General features: G+C 44.8%; 1 protein-coding gene across 1 annotated transcript in view; it reads right to left on the bottom strand.

Moving 5' to 3' along the window:
• The window catches only part of LOC140212191 (bifunctional heparan sulfate N-deacetylase/N-sulfotransferase 2-like), a 566,492-nt gene extending 563,008 nt beyond the window's left edge, over positions 1-3,484 (bottom strand). The window contains exon 1 of the mRNA XM_072282865.1: positions 3,018-3,484. The gene's annotated coding sequence lies outside the window, so the exon portion shown is untranslated. The remainder of the gene's footprint in view (positions 1-3,017) is intronic.
• Positions 3,485-20,859: the final 17,375 nt, after the last annotated feature.

The following is a 20,859-nucleotide window of genomic DNA, read 5'->3' as shown; positions in this document are numbered from 1 at the left end:
CTCCTGATGTTCCAACTACTATCTGCTGCAGATCCCACAGCAAAGTCTTCATCATTAATATGTGCTGTGTCGTATGACTTGAGCAATCAAGGTCTTTCCATGACCATGTTTGTTCTTGGCAAATTGCCTTCTTCTGGGCAGTGTCTTTACAAAGGAATGGCGATGGCATTTAATGCAGAGAAGTACAAAGTGCTGCACTTTGGGAAGTTAAACTAGGACATGACATACTCAGTGAATGGCAGGGCCAGGGAAAATACTATTGAACCCAGTGACCTAAGGGTACAACTGCATTATTCCCTGAAAGTTGCATCACAGATAGACATGTGGTTTAGGCCATGCTTGAAATATTGGGTGCATTTCTGATTGTGATTAAACTAGGTGAGGTATGTGTGTGTGCAATGGGTTTCATTTAATGAGGGTTCAATTCTTGCTGCTGTCTATTAGAAGTCTGTACGTTTTTCCATGACCTTGTGCATTTCCTCGGGGAGCTCCGGTTTCCTCCCACAGTCCAAAGACATACTAATTGATAGTTTAATTGGTCATTGTCAATTATCCCATGATTAGGCTAAGGTTAAGTCCTGGGTTACTCGGCAGTGCAGCTCAAAGGGCCAGAAGGGCCCACGCCGTGCGGTATCTTAATAAATAAATAAACAAGCCATTATCAATACTCTTCAGTGATTGCCTGGTGTCGGTGGTTGCATAATCAGGACTTGTGATATGCACCATGGCTTAACGTGACCCTGATCAAGGGGCTAAGCAGGTGCTACACCTTGCCCAAGGGTGACCTGCAGAGTAGCGGAGGGAAGAAGCACCTTACACCTCCTTTGGTAGAGACGTATCTCCACCCCACAATACAGCCAAGTGAACCCTTCTATCCTTCAACTTCAATGAGGTTCAGGCATTGTAACTGGGAACTTTACACAATGGTACACATTCCTCAGCGAGGAACTCCTAGATAACTGACATATGCAGGGGTGGGGGTTGATGTTTCTCTCTGAACAACTTTTATGTTCTCTCCTTATTTCATGGCCATCTGGAAAAGGCAAATTTCAGAGTTGTATATCGATACATGCTTTGATAATAAATGAACCTTTGAAACTTTGAACAACCAAGTTTCAATTATGAAAGGATTCATGTTAAAGTTATGTGAATGTCTTCAAAATGATAACAGAAAGTGTTTTTTTAAACTTTTCTATACTCTAGCCCACATTCATCCCTTAACCTAAAATCACCAAATCTGATTGATGGGTCAATACCCAAAATGGTCAGTGTGGGAGCTTACTGTACATCATTTTCAGGAGCTCCTCTGCGGGTGGAGGGGGAAGAGAGATGGAAAAGATGAACAGAGGTAGAGGGACCCTGGGTGGACGGATGGGATTGAGAAAGGAACACCAGAGCAGCCAGTTACCTGACACTGGAAGGTCTTTGAGCAACACATCAACGTTGCTGGTGAACGCAGCAGGCCAGGCAGCATCTCTAGGAAGAGGTACAGTCCACGTTTCAGGCCAAGACCCTTCGTCAGGACTAGGACTTTGTACATTCTCTCCATAACCAAAGACGGAAAGCTCTACATGTATGACTTATTACATGTGGGTCTGCTATGCGGCGCCGGAAACACGGCAATACTTGCAGGCTGCCCTCAGCTCATGCTTGGACTGCATTGCTTGTTGACGCAAACAACACATTTCAATGCTTGTGTGACAAATCAAGCTAAATCTTTATGAAATTGCAGGGCAGGTCAAGTAGAGCCCGGAAGGAATAGTTAATGCTGGTATTTTGGATGTTCCGTTTTTATGGTAGATGGTCTAGTTCAAGTCCGTGTAATATTCTAACGTTAACAAGTGTACGACGTGATGAAGGGACCCGGTCCGAAACGTCGACTGTTCATACCCTCTATAGATGGTGTCTAACCTGCTGAGTTTCTCCAGCATTTTGCATGTGTGTGTGTGTGTGTGTGTTTCTCAAGATTTCCAGCATCCGCAGAATCTCGTGTGTTTAAGATTTATTATCCGCCCATTCAACTCAGAATGTTGGTCAAGTTTTGTCTATCCAGTAACAGAACAGCTTTGTACTGTTACCCACCATTATGTCATCTGGCCACCGCAATGAAACCAAGCCGCACATACATTAAATCGCACCAAATAATGTACAAAGCCCCGAGGAATATTAATGCTTTTTTTTAAAAGAAACCCCCCGAAGAATACTTCTGATTCTAGATATCCCGCCGTTCTCCCTGCATCTAGATAACGGCAACCCTTTGTTAAAGCTTTGCTCCGCATGCCAATCAACTATTTCATGTAAATATAAGACGCTCTTTGTATTCCCGGTAAAAGATAATGATCGGCCCCTATCACGTTTTGCGGTTTCCCCTTGTGGGCAGAACGACAGCTGTTGCGACTACAGGCATTTTTCTGTTCGCGAGTGTGTAGTCTTTGATATCAGAAACTGGACCCTTCGGGGTAACAGATTCATCACCAACACCATCTCGGTTTGCACATTCCCACAGTCATACTTGCAAGAAGGTGAGGACTGGACCTGACCCGCCCCCCGCACCACGAACACGAGGTAGCTTTAACCCCCTTGCTGGAATCGTCGCGATTCGTTCCAAGGGAACGGGACTGTCTTCTTCACTACCAAAAAAAAAACACTGAGCGAGACGGAACTTACAAGGCTGGTGTGCGGTCAATGTTGCAAAACGCTCCGTCACTTTGAAACCAACAAGGCAAACAGCGAGACATGCTACATAGTAAAAAGTGTTTTTAATACTCACAACTGCACGGGGAGGGGGGGGGGAGATGTGTAGAATTACAAGGGCCACAATCTTTTTAAATTGCAAACCATCACACACCAGCTTAAAGTAAAGTTTAAAACTCCCATGGATACAACCCCGTGATCTGTCGCAAGGTAGCTTCGAATAAGACAGGCCTGCCGAGACAGTTAACCCATGCTAAAAAACAGCGACTTCCACACTAGCAATTCCGCTCGTTAAGTTTAGTTTTGCAAACGTGCAACGTTACCTGCGCCCTGTCCGCCGACCTCAGCGGCACCTCCGGGAGAGGAAACGCTTTCCAGCCTTTTTTTAAGTAACCGCGGGGCACTAAACGCCAGCAGTCGCCGCTGCTCGGTCAGAACCCCGGCAGCCGGGCTCCAGCGGAAGCCATAGCCGGAGACTTGCTACACCGAGCCCAGACATGGTTTGCGGAGCCGGGTATCGGGACTGCGAGCCAAGGGGGAGAGGAGATGAATGGACTCCCGCCCGCGCAGGAGCACGTACTCGGAGCAAAGAGAGACGGGCACCCCAGAAAGATCCACGGCTGATATTGGTAACTATTGGATGTTAAGGGAAGTCCAGGAGGTTTGACAGTATTTCGCTACAAATGAGAGAGGAATGGACGATGAGCTCCCCTCCCGGCTGCCGGTGGTCGGGTCCGTTGGAACGTCAGGGATGTAACAAACTGCAGCAGGAGTAGTGAGTGGAGGCAGGCGCTCCCTCATCCCCGGTCCCCCTCCCCCCGAGGCAGGCGCTCCTTCACCCGCCGCCCCCGCTTCCCGGAGACGGGCACTCCCTCACCCGCTGGCCCCCCACTTGCCAGAGGCTAGGCGCTCCCTCAGCCACCAGTTACCCCTCCCGGTGGGCCAGCGGAATCAGAGGCAGGCGCACTATTAGCCGCCAGTCCCGGATGCAGGTGCTCCCTCAGCCACCGGTCACCCTACTGGCGATGGGCCGGTAGGTCCCATAGGTGGGCACTCCCTCAGCCACTGGTCTAGCTGCTGTCAGCAGCCAATCATGGGACCAGATTTGCCAGGATATCACTCCTCCCTCCCCCACCCACCTTCCTCCTCGCTTGGTCTCACCAACTACCTGCCAGCTGGTATTCTTTTCTTTTCTCCTCCACTTCTGCCCCCTTTCCAGTCCTGACCAAGGGTCTCGTCTGAAACATGGCTGTTTATTTTACCCTTTAGATGCTGCCTGATCTGCTGGGTTCTCTAGTACTTTGTGTGTGTTGTAAATTGGTTTGTTGTGGTCACTTATACTGAAGTACAGTGAACATAGAAATCTACAGCACATTACAGACCGTCCCTTCGGCCCACAATGTTGGGCCGACCATGTAACCTATTGTAGAAACTGCCTACAATTTCCTTACCGCATAGCCCTCTATTTTCCTAAGGTGCATGTACCTATCCAAGAGTCTCTTAAAAGACCCTATTGTATCCGCCTCTACCATTGTCGTTGGGAGTGTATTCCATGCACCCACCACTCAGTGTGGAAAAACTTACCCCTGACATCCCCTCTGTACCTACTTAAAACTGTGTCCCTTCGTGTTAGCCATGTCAGCCCTGGGAAAAAGCCTCTGGCTATCCACACGATCAATACCTCTCTTCATCTGGTACATCTAAGGGTCTCATCCAAAAACTTTTGTATATACCATCCACACAGATCAGTTCACCACATCAGTGCTTTGAGGTAGGACAAGAGAAAAGAATAACCAAAAGCAGAATAAAGTGCTCAGTTACAGAGAAATTTCGGTGCAGGCAGACAATAAGATTCAAGTCCATGAATCAATAAAGCACAGCACAATAGTCTAGCGGTTAGTGTAATGCTTTATAGTGTCAGTCACCGAAGCTCAATTCCTACTGCTGTTGGTAAGGAGTTTGTATATTCTTCCCATGACCATGTGGGTTTCCCTCAGGTGCTCCAGCTTCCTCACACATTCCAAAGACGTATGGGTTAGGGCTAGTAAGTTGTGGACGTGCTATGTTGGCACTGGACGTTTGGTGACACCGGTGGGCTGCCCATTCTTGGGCCACTGTTCCCTCTAAACTGTGCTGCAATACAGTAACTGAAATGCTCCTGCACACTGTTGCTGTGCAGCTGGAATTTTCTTTCATATAATGTTATTATAATTTTGAAATTTATGTTAATATATTGTGAAATTCCCTGTAATTAATTGTGTTCATGAATATAATCCATATATTTTCTAAATAATAAACATACCATAAATTTTATTTTGAAACATGTTAGAGCTTCAACATATTTACATTGTCAGTGTTTCAAGTTACAGATTGTAACAATAAACACAGAATGGAAGTCAGTATCACATTGTTAATAAACTGTTGGCCATTGAAGCTGACGCCATCAAGTCAAAACATTTTACTTTTGCCATTGTGCCTGTCAGTTGTTTTGACTGTTGTGAGTTGTGGTTTGTTTGTTTGATGTGAAAAATTCTATATTCTGACTTCTTTTGGTAAGTAATCTTTCAAAAATATAATCAAATAAGAATTGTTAAAATTAAAATATTGTTAGAACAACAAAAAAAATAAAGTGCTGCACAGTTTTCAGGCTGTGTAAACATTTCCTGCTCAGCACAATGGTTGGTCTGTGTAGCTGTAAAAAATAATTAGAGAGAACGTTGCTGCAAAGGGTGTTGGTATTTGACACAAATGATGCATTTCACTGTATATTTCAATGTACATGTGGCAAATAAAGCTAATCTTCCTTTTAATAAGTTACATTGTGAGGTCAAGAATCCAGTTTATCATACCAGGGGACCGATTAATAGCCTTATAACAGCAGCGTAGGAGCTTGGTGGTATGTGCTTTCTGGCTTTGAAACATCATCCTTTTTTGTCATTTGATCCTATCTGTCTCTCATTCAAATTCCTCGCAACTACCATTATCGATTCATTGAAGTGGGACAAGCACGTTATGTTCATCACTAGGAAAACCCATTTGAGATTCACTTCCTACTCCAGGATAGGAAACTTAATGTCTGAGGGCGTATCCTGATGAATTTCGAGTCAGCCGCCATTGAGAGCACTGTGACCACCTCTATCACCATTTGATTTCCTGCTGCCTCCTCCCCCTCCAAATCCAGGTTTAAGTGAATGGTCCGCTCAGTGGAGATCATTGGTTGTCGGCTACCAATATTAAAACACTTGTTCAGTAAGAAGTTACTGCTGATTCCACCCACCCTGGCAGTCACCTATTCACCAAATTACCATCAGGGAGACAACTACAAGTCCATCACCACCAGGACTACATGTCATCTCTGAAGCTCCTTTCCTGTAGCTATCCAGCTTCTCAACAAAACTCACTCAGGTGTGATACCCTGACTGTCCCTGCACAACATCCGTGAAATGGTCTTTCCTGCTTTCCGTGTTCTGTGATAATTATTGAGTCTGTTCATATTTATTTAAGTTTGATTATTGACATTTGCTCATATAACCATTCTGCTAATTGTTCATTGCTCATGGCTGTTTGCACTATTGTCTTATAAATTGTTGGTTGTTATTGTGTTATGTTTTATATTGTCCTGTGTTTTGTGCTTGACACTGAACCACATTCAATTCTGGTATGTTTCACACACTGGCAATAAAGTGTTTCTTATTTTCACAAAGTTACAGAACCTCCTTGACAGTTCCTCTTCCTTTTTCCCTTCTCTCCCCTTTAAAACTTAATTTATCTCCAATTTCTTTTCTTCTGATTCCTGGAAGCCATGGAATCCCACCAGCATCTTCTATTTCAGATTTCCAACATCTGCTGTATTTTGCTTTGTAACAATCACCAGTGGTTATCTTTGCCCACATCAACCTGTATTTATAACTCCCTGCACTGTTCTGAGTTCACTTCCCCTGACAGTTTTGGGGTCTATTTTTATACCAATCTTCATATGAGAACTGAGTTAACAATAGCTCGGGGGTGAATGTCCTCATTAACTTAAGTTCATCTTATAAGATATTAAGGACAAAAATAATTAAAGATAAACTGCTTGTAATTGAATCCTTAAGCTGTTGGCTCTGGCATGTGAAACGAGTTCATTTTGTTTCTCAGCAGAGCTGAAACTAGACCTAACTTAGATCATGATGAAGTTGTTCAGATACGGTGCCTATAAAAAGTATTCACCCCCTTCAAAGTTTTCATGTTTTATTGTTTTACAACATTGAATCACAATGGATTTAATTTGCCTTTTTTTGACACTGATCAACAAAAAAAAGACTATTTCATGTCAAAGAGAAAACAGATCTTTACAAAGTGATATAAATTAATTTGCAAATGTGCAGGGTCTTTCTTTTTTTTGTATGTTAAATTTAAAATGGCTTTGTTATGTTATACTGGGGAATGCTTCTTTGTTATGTTAAATGCTGAGAAAGTCTCCAGCTAGACAGTTGTTTGGGTTAATACAGACAGCAGGGTGCTATTAACCAATGGGTGGTCATGTATCGTTTTGTTTTCGGGTGATAATGCTGTCTCATATGACTGTGGACAACAGGAATTCTGCAGATGCTGGAAATTCAAGCAACACACATAAAAGTTGCTGGTGAACGCAGCAGGCCAGGCAGCATCTCTAGGAAGAGGTACAGTTGACGTTTCAGGCCGAGACCCTTCGTCAGGACTAACTGAAGGAAGAGTGAGTAAGGGATTTGAAAGTGGGAGGGGGAGATCCGAAATGATAGGAGAAGACAGGAGGGGGAGGGATAGAGTCAAGAGCTGGACAGGTGATAGGCAAAAGGGGATACGAGAGGATCATGGGACAGGAGGTCCGGGAAGAAAGACAAGGGGGGGGGGGACCCAGAGGGTGGGCGAGAGGTATATTCAGAGGGACAGAGGGAGAAAAAGGAGAGTGAGAGAAAGAATGTGTGCATAAAAATAAGTAACAGATGGGATACGAGGGGGAGGTGGGGACTTAGCGGAAGTTAGAGAAGTCGATGTTCATGCCATCAGGTTGGAGGCTACCCAGACGGAATATAAGGTGTTGTTCCTCCAACCTGAGTGTGGCTTCATCTTTACAGTAGAGGAGGCCGTGGATAGACATGTCAGAATGGGAATGGGATGTGGAATTAAAATGTGTGGCCACTGGGAGATCCTGCTTTCTCTGGCGGACAGAGCGTAGATGTTCAGCAAAGCGGTCTCCCAGTCTGCGTCGGGTCTCGCCAATATATAAAAGGCCACATCGGGAGCACCAGACGCAGTATATCACCCCAGTCGACTCACAGGTGAAGTGTTGCCTCACCTGGAAGGACTGTTTGGGGCCCTGAATGGTGGTAAGGGAGGAAGTGTAAGGGCATGTGTAGCACTTGTTCCGCTTACACGGATAAGTGCCAGGAGGGAGATCAGTGGGGAGGGATGGGGGGGACGAATGGACAAGGGAGTTGCGTAGGGAGCGATCCCTGCGGAATGCAGGGGGGGGGAAGGGAAAGATGTGCTTAGTGGTGGGATCCCGTTGGAGGTGGCGGAAGTTACGGCGAATAATATCTGATGTCTACTATATAGCTTATCCGTTGATGTCTACTATAAGCCTACTGACTCTCACAGCTATCTGGACTATTCCTCTTCTCACCCTGTCTCTTGCAAAAACGCCATTCCCTTCTCGCAATTCCTCCGTCTCCGCCGCATCTGCTCTCAGGATGAGGCTTTTCATTCTAGGACGAGGGAGATGTCTTTCTTTTTTAAAGAAAGGGGCTTCCCTCCCTCCACTATCAACTCCACTCTTAAACGCATCTCCCCCATTTCACGTACATCTGCTCTCACTCCATCCTCCCACCACCCCACTAGGAATAGGGTTCCCCTGGTCCTCACCTACCACCCCACCAGCCTCCGGGTCCAACATATTATTCTCCGTAACTTCCGCCACCTCCAACGGGATCCCACCACTAAGCACATCTTTCCCTTCCCCCCTCTCTCTGCATTCCGCAGGGATCGCTCCCTACGCAACTCCCTTGTCCATTCGTCCCCCCATCCCTCCCCACTGATCTCCCTCCTGGCACTTATCCGTGTAAGCGGAACAAGTGCTACACATGCCCTTACACTTCCTCCCTTACCACCATTCAGGGCCCCAAACAGTCCTTCCAGGTGAGGCAACACTTCACCTGTGAGTCGACTGGGGTGATATACTGCGTCCGGTGCTCCCGATGTGGCCTTTTATATATTGGCGAAACCCGACGCAGACTGGGAGACTGCTTTGCTGAACATCTACGCTCTGTCCGCCAGAGAAAGCAGGATCTCCCAGTGGCCACACATTTTAATTCCACATCCCATTCCCATTCTGACATGTCTATCCACGGCCTCCTCTACTGTAAAGATGAAGCCACACTCAGGTTGGAGGAACAACACCTTATATTCCGTCTGGGTAGCCTCCAACCTGATGGCATGAACATCGACTTCTCTAACTTCCGCTAAGGTCCCAACTCCCCCTCGTACCCCATCTGTTACTTATTTTTATACACACATTCTTTCTCTCACTCTCCTTTTTCTCCCTCTGTCCCTCTGAATATACTTCTTGCCCATCCTCTGGGCCCCACCCCCTGTCTTTCTTCCCGGACCTCCTGTCCCATGATCCTCTCATATCCCCTTTTGCCTATCACCTGCCCAGCTCTTAGCTCTATCCCTCTCCCTCCTGTCTTCTCCTATCATTTTGGATCTCCCCCTCCCCGTCCAACTTTCAAATCCCTTACTCACTCTTCCTTCAGTTAGTCCTGACGAAGGGTCTCGGCCTGAAACGTCGACTGCACCTCTTCCTACAGATGCTGCCTGGCCTGCTGCGTTCACCAGCAACTTTGATGTGTGTTGTCATATGACTGTGGACAGGGTTTTGGCGGGGAGTCGGAGGAGAGACGGGGAGGACGTGCGGAGAGGCTCCGGTTGATCACTTCGGGTAATCCTGAGCCGTGAGTCGACAGGATTCGGGTGGTCGTCAGGAATCGAATGAGCTCCAACGGTTGCGCACGAAGAACTTGGACTTTGATAAGTCTTGGCGCCTTTTTTTTCATTACTTCCTTTTCTGTATCGAATTTATATTAATGTCATAGAATTAGTAATATCTGTAAAGTGTACTTGGTAAAACGTACTGGGTGTGCTGGCTGGTGATTGATGTTTGGGATTGATTCGGGCAACAACCGACTCCGTGGGAATCGTTGAGGCGGGTGCTGGGTGGGATTTCCCATAGACATATACGAGCCAATATAACTGAGTGTTACACAAATGTAAAACACAAAATAATTGATTGCATAAGTATTCACCTCCTTTAACATGACACAGCAAATCATCACTGGCCCAGCCAATTGGTTTTAGAAGTCATGTAATTAGTTAAATGGAGATCTCCTGTGTGCAGTCAAGATGTATAGATACTCTATTCTTGGTTGGTGCAACTGTAAGGAAACCCAGTTTCCCTCAGGATCAATAAAGTATGTCTATCTATCTATCTAATTGATTGATACACCTGTATCTGGAAGGTTTAGCTGCTGGTGAGTCAGTATCCTGACAAAAGCTACACCATGAAAACAAAAGAACACTCCGACCAACTTGCAAAAAGGTTATAGAAAAGCACAAGTCAGGAGTTTGATACAAGAAAATTTCCAAGTTACTGAATATCCCTTGGAGTAGAGTTAAGTCAATCAGCAAGAAATGGAAAGAGCTGTAAATCTGCCTAGAGCAGGCCGTCCTCAAAAACTGAGTGACTTTGCAAGAACAGGACCAGTGAGGGAGGTCACCAAGAGACCTATGACAAATCTGGAGGAGTTACCAGCTTCAGTGGCTGAGATGGGACAGTCCACACATACAACTATTGCTGGGTTCTCTCGCAGACTGCATCAGGTTTTCCTCCAGGATTTTCCTGTATTTTGCTGCATTCATTTTACCAGTTGCTGCTTTATGGGAGTGTGGCAAAGAGAAAGCCAATGTTGAAAAAAATTCACATGAAATCTCCGCTAGAGTTTGCCAGAAGGCATGTGGGAGACTCTGTAGTTAGGTAGAAGAACGTTCAATGGTCTGATAAAACCAAAATTGAGCTTTTAGGCCATCAGACTAAATGCAATGTTTGGCGTAAGCCAATCACCACATATCATCCTGACTGTGAAGCATAGCGGCGGCTGCATCGCGCTGTGGGGATGCTTCACTGCAGCAGACCCTGGAAGGCTTGTTGTGAAGGGAGAGGGTAAAATGAATGCAGCAAAATACAGGAAAATCCTGGAGGAAAACCTGATGCAGTCTGCAAGAGAACTGAGGCTTGCGAGAAGATTTGTTTTCGAGCAAGACAATGACCCCAAGCATAAAGCTAAAGCTACACAAGAATACTTAAAAACAACAAAGTTAATGTCTTGGAGTGGCCAAGTCAGAGTCCAGACCTCAATCCAATTGAGAATTTGTGGCTGGACTTGAAAAGAGCTGTTCACTCACAATCCCCATGCAATCCGAGCAGTTTTACAAAGAAGAATGGGGAAAAATTGCGATGTCCAGACGTCCAAAGCTGATGGAGACCTATCCACACAGACTCAAGCCTGTAATTGCTGCCAATTGTGCATCTACTAAATATGAAATACTGACTTGAAGGGGGTGGGTAATTATGCAATCAATTATTTTGTATTTAATAACTGTAAAAGTGTCAAAAAAACCACTGTGATTCAATGTTGTAAAGCAGTAAAACATGAAAACTTCCAAGGAGGGTGAATACTTTTTATAGGCACTGTATGACACATTTTTCCATCGATTTTAAAAATCTTTCAAATACCTTAGCACCCTCGCTCTGTCCTCAAAAGGGAGGATTTCCCAGTGGCCACTCATTTTTAATTCCAATCCCTATTCTCATTATGGCATGTCAGTCCATGGCCTCCTCTACTTCCACAAGGAGGCTAGTCTCACTTTGGAGGAGCAATACCTCCTATTCCACCTGACAGCCTGAAAATCTGTTTCTCCAACTTCCAGTTGTTTCTCCCCTCTCCCCCTTCTCTCTTTCTGCATTCCCTATTCTGGTTCTCCTCCTTCCACTGCTGCCTCTCCTCCTTCCCTTTCTCCCATGGTTCACTTTCCTCTCCCATCAGACTCCTGTTTCAGTGCTGTACTTTTTCCACCTATCACCTCCCAGCTTCTCACTTCATTCCCCCTCACCTGGCATCACCTTTCACCTTCTAACTTGAAATCCTTCCCCTTCCACGCCTTCTAATTCTGGTGTCTTCCCCTTCCTTTCCCGTCCTGATGAAGAATCTCAGCCTGAAATGTTGACTGTTTATTCATTTCCATGGATGCTGCCTAATTTGCTGATTTCCTCCAGCGTTTTATGTGTTAAAATTTCTTTGCGTTCTTCTCCCACACTTTCATTCTGTTGCCTCTTAAAGCATTGATTTGCTTCTCTTCAAGTGGCAGGACACCATGAAGAAGAGATTAAAGATTTAAAGATTCAGTACTGTACATCGAAATGCATCATTTGTGCCAAATCAAATCAGCGAGGATTGTGCTGGGGGAGGTCGGGTAAGTGTCGCTACACTTCTGGTGCCAACACAGCATGCCCACAACTCACTAATCCTAACCATGTGTCATCGGAATGTGGGAACTGGAGCACCCGGAAGAAATCCACACCGTCATGGGGAGAACATACCAACTGCTTACGGACAGCGGTGGGAATTGAAGCCCAGTCTTACAGTTGGCACTGGAAACCGTTGCATTAAGCACTACACTACCATGCTGCATACAAGTCTGGTACACAATGACGGAACATTATTTACATCTGAACCTTCCATTGTACTGATGAGCGGAGTCCTCGATTATATTGGCTGCTAATTGGAATTGGTTTATTATTGTCACATGTACCGAGGTACAGAGTAAAGCTTGTCTTGCACACTGTTCATGCAGATCAGATCATTACACAGTGCATAAGAAAATCTGCAGATGCAGGAAATCAAAGCAACACACATAAAATGCTGGAGGACCTCAGCAGGCCAGGCAGCATCCATGGAAAAAAGTAAACAGTTGACATTCGGGCTGAGAGCCTTCATCAGAACAGGTGAAGGTTCTTGGCCTGAAACGTTGACTGTTTACTCTTTTCCATAGATACTTCCTGGTCTGCTGAGTTCTTCCAGTATTTTGTGTGTGTTGCATTCACAGTGTAAAACAATAACAGAATGCAGAATGAAGTGAGGAGCATCTTCTTCCATCTGTTCCATTGGGAAGTTCCAAAGGTTACAGGGGAAGGCAGGAGATGGGGTTGAGAGGGATAATAAATTAGCCATGTTTTGTTTGGCAGCATTCACATATGGTTGAATGATAGAGCAGATTTGATGGGCCAAATGGCCTAATTCTGCTCCCAACAAATGAAGCAGCCTGTGTCTGCCTGTAACAACACCTGATAACTGACAAGCAAGGGTGGACTAGTGGGAAGTAACACCAGTTACTTGAAATTTATTTGTCACATGTACAGCACAACATACAGAGAAATGTGTTGATCATGTTAACAACCAACACACCCCCAAGGCTATGCTGGGGGCAGCCTGCAAGTGTCAGCACACATTCTGGCACCAGTGTAACACTCCCATAATGCTTAACAGAGCAACACAGGCAACAACAACAACAAAACACAGGCTGCATTGCACACTCTCGCCCATGCACGTGCCCAGTCCTTTCACCCCAGGTCAGGCCTCCAGCCTCCAGCAGACAGCGAGGACACCAGGCTTCAGCCTCCCCAGGGGACTTGCAAACTCGTCTCTGACCAACGGGCCTCAACTTTGGGCTTCTAATTCACCCCCCTGCCATCTGTGGTACCAAACTGTCAGGCAACGGTCACCCCCAGCAAGAGGGAGTCTAACCAACAACTCTTGAGAGTTGATGATGCCGCCAACATGAAATCCCCACCATCAACATCCTGAGGTTCCCAGTCACCATGACAACTGAGGCACCCACATTAATACCTCAGCTCCACAGATGCTGCCTGATTTATCGAGCTCCTCCTGCATCTCACCTTTCCCATTTCTGACATCCCACTGATTTACTTTGTAATATCATCAGTGGTTATTTGTGATATATTTAAACCTGTATTCATATCTCCTCTCAGAGCTTTGATTTGACTTCCCTTAATGGTAATTGATCTATTTTCCCTCAACATCTGAATTACCAATTTATAATGGTTTCAGAGTGTAAGTACCCTTATTGACTCCTTGTAAGCCCTGCAGGAATTGACCCACCCATATTCTTCCCATCATCTACAAGACACAAGTCAGGAACGTGATCGAACACTCTCCACTTGCCAGGTCAACTGTTGCTCTAACACTGTAAGGGCTCAGCGTTATCTAAGATAGCTCAGGCAGCCTCCAACCTGATGCTACAAACATCAATTTCAAAGTAAATTTATTATCAAAGTACATAAATGTCATCACGTACAACCCTGAGAATCATTTTCTTGAGGGCAAACTCAATAAATCCATAATGGAATATTAACCATAACAGAATCCACTAAAGACATTTGTCTTTTGTGCAAACAGTATGCAAAATACAACAGACTGTGCAAATACAAAAAGAAAGAATAATAAATAAACAATAAATATTGAGAACATGAGATGAAAAGTCCTTGAAAGTGAGCCCATAGGGGAGGTGGGAGGAGAAGATGATGGTGCGACGCAGAGCGCGCAGCTCTCCGGTGAAATGATATCGTATTTGTAAGTAGGATGCCATGCATAATTCTGATTTGATGGAGACAGACGTGAGAAGCACAGAGGAACATCTGGAGAAACTTCTGAAATGCCCGGTTCACTGCCGCTGCTACTGTGCGATTGAGAATCTCCGGAGGGAAGGCCCCAAAATCCCCATATTTGCCTGCTGCTGGCGGCCAAGGCTGGGGTCGAAGCGTTCGGCAGAGATGGTACTCGGTGTCGGAGGCTCGAAGTTTTTGGACAACTCAGAGTCGGACCGTGGTCGGGCATGGCAAGGAGAGTTTTCTTCCTTCTCCTGTCTGCGTGAGATGTGGGACTTTCGAGAGACTTTGAACATTTTTACTGTGCCCATGGCCTGTTCTTCATCAAGTTATGGTATTGTTGCAATTATATGTTATAATTATGTGGTTTTTGTTAGTTTTTCAGTCTTGGTCCGTCCTGTGTTTCTGTGATATCACACTGGAGGAATATTGTATCATTTCTTAATGCATGCATTACTAAATGACAATAAAAGAGGACTGCGTGTCCTCATAATCTAATCTAATCTAATATGTTGTGGGAACATTTCAATGATGGGGCAAGTGAAGTTGAGTGAAGTTATCCCCTTTGGTTCAAGACCCTGATGGTTGAGGGATAATATCTGTTCCCGTACCTGTTCTTTATCTTCCAGTAATTTTTCCCCTCCTCTTTCCCTTTTCATCATATCCCCACTCTGGCCTCTTATCTCTTCTCATCACTCACTCTGATGCCCTTCTTCCATCATCCACTATCCTCTCCTATCATATTCCTTCTTCTCCAGCCCTTTAATTTTTCCACCTATCACCACCCAGCTTCTTACTTCATCCCTCTCCCCCATCTATCTGTCGTCACCTATTACCTTCTTCCTCTCCTTCTTCCCCTCCCCTACCTTCTTATCCTACTTCGTTCCAGTCCTGATGAAGGGTTTCAGCCCAAAATGTCGAAACCCCTCCATAGGTGCTGCCTGACCTGCTGAGTTCCACCAGCACTTCGTGTGTACTTCCAGCATCTGTGGAATCTCTTGTGCTTAGTTCAGCATTACCCAGGATAAAATGACCTGTTTGACGGATGTCCCATCCTCCCGATCGTCACCAGCCGCAGTTAGCACAGTAAAACAACAGTATCATAGCTTCAGTGACCTGAATTGTTTAGCTGTAAACATGCTTATGTTTGAGTGACAATTAAACTCGGATTCTGACATCTGTATGGAATTTGAAATCAGAATTGAAATTGGTTTATTATTGTTATGTGTACTGAATTACAGCGAAAAGCTTATCTTGCATAATATTTATACAGATCAAACCATTACATTGAGGTAGTACAAGGTAAAACAATAACAGAATGCAGAATAAGTTGTAACAGCTACAGAGAAAGTGTTGTATAGGTAAACAATAAAGTACAAGATCATAACGAAGTAGATTGTGAGTCAAGAGTTCTTTTTGGTGTGTTCTTTCACAATTTTGTATCTTTTGCCCAATGGAAAAGGGGAGAAGAGTGAACACGCAGTGTGGGTGGGGTCTCTGATTATGCTGACTGCTTTACTGAGGCAGTGAGAGGTGGAGACAGAGTCCATGGAAGGGAGGCTAGTTTCCATGATGTGATGAAGTGTCTACGCCGTCCTGCCGTTTCTTGCAGTCACACATGGAGCAGTTGCCGTACCATGCCCTATCTCACTCAACCTTACAGCAACTCATAAGATGTCCCCTCACATCAAGGCAGTATCCTGGTAAATCACCTTTGCACCCTCTCCAAAGCCTCCACATCCTTCCTGTAATGAGGCGACCAGAAATGAACGCAGTACTTCAAGTGTGGTCTAACCAGAGTTCTATAGAGCTGCAACAATACCTCACGGCTCTTGAACTCAATCCCCTGACTAATTAAATCCAACACACCAGAGGCCACAGTAGCGTAACAGTTAGCACAATGTTATTACAGCCGGCACATCAGAGCTTGGAGTTTAATTCCAACATTATCTGTAAGGAGTCTCTACGTCTCCCATAGAACAGGCCCTTCATCCCATAATGGTGTGCAGAACCAATTAAATAAGTAATCAAAGACCAATTAAGCTAATCCTTTGGCCTACACAATGTTCATATCCTTCCAATTTCCTCACATTTATGTGCTTATCTAACGACTCATTAGAGTTTCTTCTCTACCATCACCCCAGGCAGCACACTCCAGGCACCCACCACTCTGTGTGTGTAAAAAAACAACACAATTTTGTCCAGCTTCTCGTTATAGCACATGCTCTCTAATACAGGCGGCATCCTGGTGAACCTCTTCTGCACCCTCTCCAAAGCCTCTACATCCTTTCTAAAAGAGGGTGACCAGGACTGTACACAATACTCCAGATGCAGACTAACTAGAATTTTGTGAAGCTGAAACTTTACTTCCTGACCTTTGAACTCAATGCCTTGACTAATAAAGGGAAGCATGCCAATAGGCTTTCTTAACCACCTTATCGACCTGTGTAGCTGAGGACCCAAAGATCCCTCTGCTCATCAACACAGTTCAGGATCTTTTCCTTAACAATGTATAGTCTCATTACGTTTGACCTGTCAAGGTGCAATACTTCACACTTAGCTGGGTTAAACTCCATCTGCCATTTCTCTGCCCATCTCTGCAGCTGGCTATATCCTGTTGTATTCTTTGCCAACCTTCTATGCTATTCACAACTCCACCACTCTTCATATCATCTACAAACTTACTAACCCACCCATCGACATTATCACCCACATCAGAAAATTGTTGGCCAATTATCATTATTGATATCTTTCCTGAGTGTAAGTAACCAGACTGCACACAATACTCCAAATTAGGCCTCAACAAAATCTCATACAACTTCAGCATAACATCCCTACACTTGCACTCAATACTTTGATTTATGGAAGCCAATGGTCCAAAAGCTTCCTTTACAACCCTATCTAGCTATGAAGCCACTTTCGAAGAAGTATGGATCTGTATTCCCAGATCCCTCTGTTCAACGACACTCCAACTGCACTACCACATGGGTTTGGAGGACCCTGTGAACAAAAGGATTAGCATAAGAGAAGCTGGAACTGGAGTTCAAAAGAATGAATGGGTATTTCATTGAAACCTGTTGAGTATTGAAATTCCTAGATAGAGTAGACCTGGAGAGGATGTTTCCTGAGGTGGGATAATCTCAGCCCACAGGGTGCAAACTCAGAATAGAAGGATGACAGTTTGGAACAGAGATGTGGAGGAAATTCTTTAGCCAAGTGCCTGTTGAATTTGTGGAATTCATTGCCAGAGACAGCTGTGGAGGCAAAGGCATTGGGTATATTTAAAGTGAGGATTGATAGGTTCTTGATGAGTAATGAAAGTTATGGGGAGAATGTAAGAGAGTGGATTGAGGGGGATAATAAATCATCCATGATGGAATGGCAGAGCAGACTCGATGGCCAAGTGTCATGGTCTTATGGTCCTTAGTACATGCTCTCTGTGAGTCCTACCCTGGTTTGTCCTCCCAAAGTACAAAACCTCAAGCTTGTCTGTTTTAAATTCCATCTGCCACTTCTCAGCCCAATTTTCCAGCTGGACCAGATCCCACTGAAAGCTTTGCTAGCTTTCCTCATTGTCTACTATACCCCCAATCTTGGTGTCATCTGAAAATATGCTGAACCAGTTATCATCCAGATACCACATTATCATCCAGGTCATTAATATCGATGACAAACAACAATGGACCCAGCACCGATCCTTGCAACACATAGGCCTCTCGTCAGAGAGGCAATGGGACTGCAGGAATTGGGTATCATCTAATTCACAAGTACGTGTGCAATAATGTAACTCCAGGAAATGTACCTAGCACCCTGACTCCTTAACCCTGCAATTGCAATCACAATCAGAGCAGGATTATCCCAGCAACTAACTGATATCTGTGGTCATCAAGAGTGTAATTGTAACTGACCACCTGAAAGCTCTGGAACAATAGCACAAGAGATCCTTACGAAAGATTTTGAGGATCAGATGGAAGGACAGATACACTAACACCAGCATATCGGAGGAAACCAACATGAAGCACCTCCAACATAAAGCAACATCAACTCCGAAGGATGGGTCATGTCATCCAGATGTCTATCTCATGTCTCCCCAAACAGGCCCTTTACTTCCAGTTGAAGAAAGGTCAGTGAGCCCCTGGTGGGCAAAGGAAATGCTTCAGTGATAACGTCAACATCATCCTGAAGAAAGTCAACATTACATCTAAAAACTGGGAGACATTGCACTCAGTAGATACAGCTGGAGGAAATCTGTTCAAGAGGGAGCTGCACTACACGAGAGCGACCCCCACTGTGCTGCAGAGAACGGGTGGCAGCTGAGAAAGGAGAGACTGAACAACCAAAAGACCCATCCACCACCCACCACCCACTCTTGTCCACACTGCACCAGAATATGTGGATCCTGGACTGGCCTCTACAGCCGCCTGAGGGCCCACGAATAGACAACCCTTAGGAGAAAATTACACTTGACTCGACTGATCGCACCAGTAGTACTGTAAATTCTAAATAAGGTTCACAATCAACTCCGAAGTTTTAAAACCCTGAAGAACATGTATCTTTATGGTAAAAGAAAAGTACTTTAAGTTGATTTAATGTGCACATAATTAGCTTTGTTTTTCTGGGACAAATGAAATGCATTGTATAGATGACACATAATCCATTTAATAGAATTGTTATGATAAATACAAAAATTCTATTCAAAAATATATTTAAGCTACATACACAGTGGCCAATTTATTAGGAACACCTGTACACCTGCTCGTTAATGCAAATATTTAATCAGCCAATCATGTGGCAGCAACTCAATGCATAAAAGCATGCAGACATAGTCAAGAGGTTCAGTTGTTGTTCAGAACAAACATCAGAATGAGGAGGAAATGTGATCTAAGTGACTTTGACCGTGGAATGATTGTTGGTGTTGGGCGGGGTGGTTTGAATAGCTCAGAAATCGCTGATTTCCGAGGATTGATTGATTAATTAATTAATTGGCTACACCGTGGAACAGGCCTTTCTGGACCTTCAAGTTGTGCCAGCCAGCAGTCCTTGAGTTAACCCTCACCTAATCACGGGATAACTTACAATCACCAATTAGCCTACTGTGGGAGGAAACCAGAGCATCTGGGGGAAATGTACACAGTTGCAGGGAGAACATACAAACTCCTTACAGACCATGGCAGAAATTGAACACTGGTATGTTACCATGCTGCCCCAACAGTTTCTAGAGTTTACAGAGAATGGTGCAAAAAAATCCAGTGAACAGCAGTTCTGTGGGCAAAAACACCTGGTTAATGAGAGAGGTCAGAGGAGAATGGTCAGACTGGTTCAAACTGACAGGAAGGTGACAGTAACTCAAATAACCACATGTTACAACAGTGGTATACAGAAGAGCACCTCTGAACACACAACACATCAATCTTTAAAGTGGATGAGTTTCAGCAAAAAAGACCATGGAATACATTCAGTGGCCACCTTGTTTAGGAATAGGAGGTAGCTAATAAAGTGGCCATTGAGTGAAATTCTAACTTGCCTTTAAATCATGTGCTTGTAGCACCCCATCCCCCACCCTTGTCCTTTCTAATGTCTTCAGCACAAAAATCTCGCCTGGTACTCAAGTTCAATAACAAGTGAGGCAGCACTGTTGGAGATATCATCTTTCAGATATGCTATTATCTTTCCTGTAATACCATGGGCTCTTGCCTTGTTTAGCAGCCCTCATGTGAGACACCTTGTCAAAGGCCTTCTGAAAATCCAAATAAACAACATCCACTGACTCTCCTTTGTCTATCTTGCATCCTGCCTGTTATTTTTTCAAAAACTCCAAGCAATTTGCTAGGAAAGATTTCCCCTTAAAGAAACCACATTGACTTTGGCCTATTTTATCATGTGCCTCCAAGTACCCTGAACCTCATCCTTCAATCTGACGGAACCGATATCGATTTCTCTAACTTATGATAATTTCTTCCCTTGACCCATTCTCTCTTTTTCCATTTCCCAGTCTTCTTACTCTTTTACCCGTTCCCTTCTCCTCATCTGCGCATCACCTCCCTCTGATACACCTCCACTCCTCCCTCCCTTTCTCCCATGGTCCACTCTCTTCTCCTATCAGATTTCTTCTTCCTCCGCCCCTTACTTCATCCCCCCCTCCTCCTCCCACCTTCCCTCTCACTTGTCTTCACCTATCAGCTCCCTGCTTCTACTCCTACCCTGCTCCCCCACCATCTTCTTTCCTTCCCAGTCCTGATGAAGGGGCTTGGCCCAAAACATTGACCGTTTATGCTGCCTGACCTGCTGAGTTCCTCCAGCGTTTTGTCTGCGTTGCTCTAGATTTCCAGCATCTGCAGAATCTCATAAACACAAGGAAGACTGCAGATGCTGGAAATCCAGAAGATCACACACAGAACGCTGGAGAA

Source organism: Mobula birostris, chromosome 18, assembly GCF_030028105.1.
Source record: "Mobula birostris isolate sMobBir1 chromosome 18, sMobBir1.hap1, whole genome shotgun sequence".
NCBI lineage: Eukaryota > Metazoa > Chordata > Chondrichthyes > Myliobatiformes > Myliobatidae > Mobula > Mobula birostris.
The sequence above is the reverse complement of the archived record's forward strand: the minus strand, read 5'-3'. Positions and strand labels throughout refer to the sequence as shown.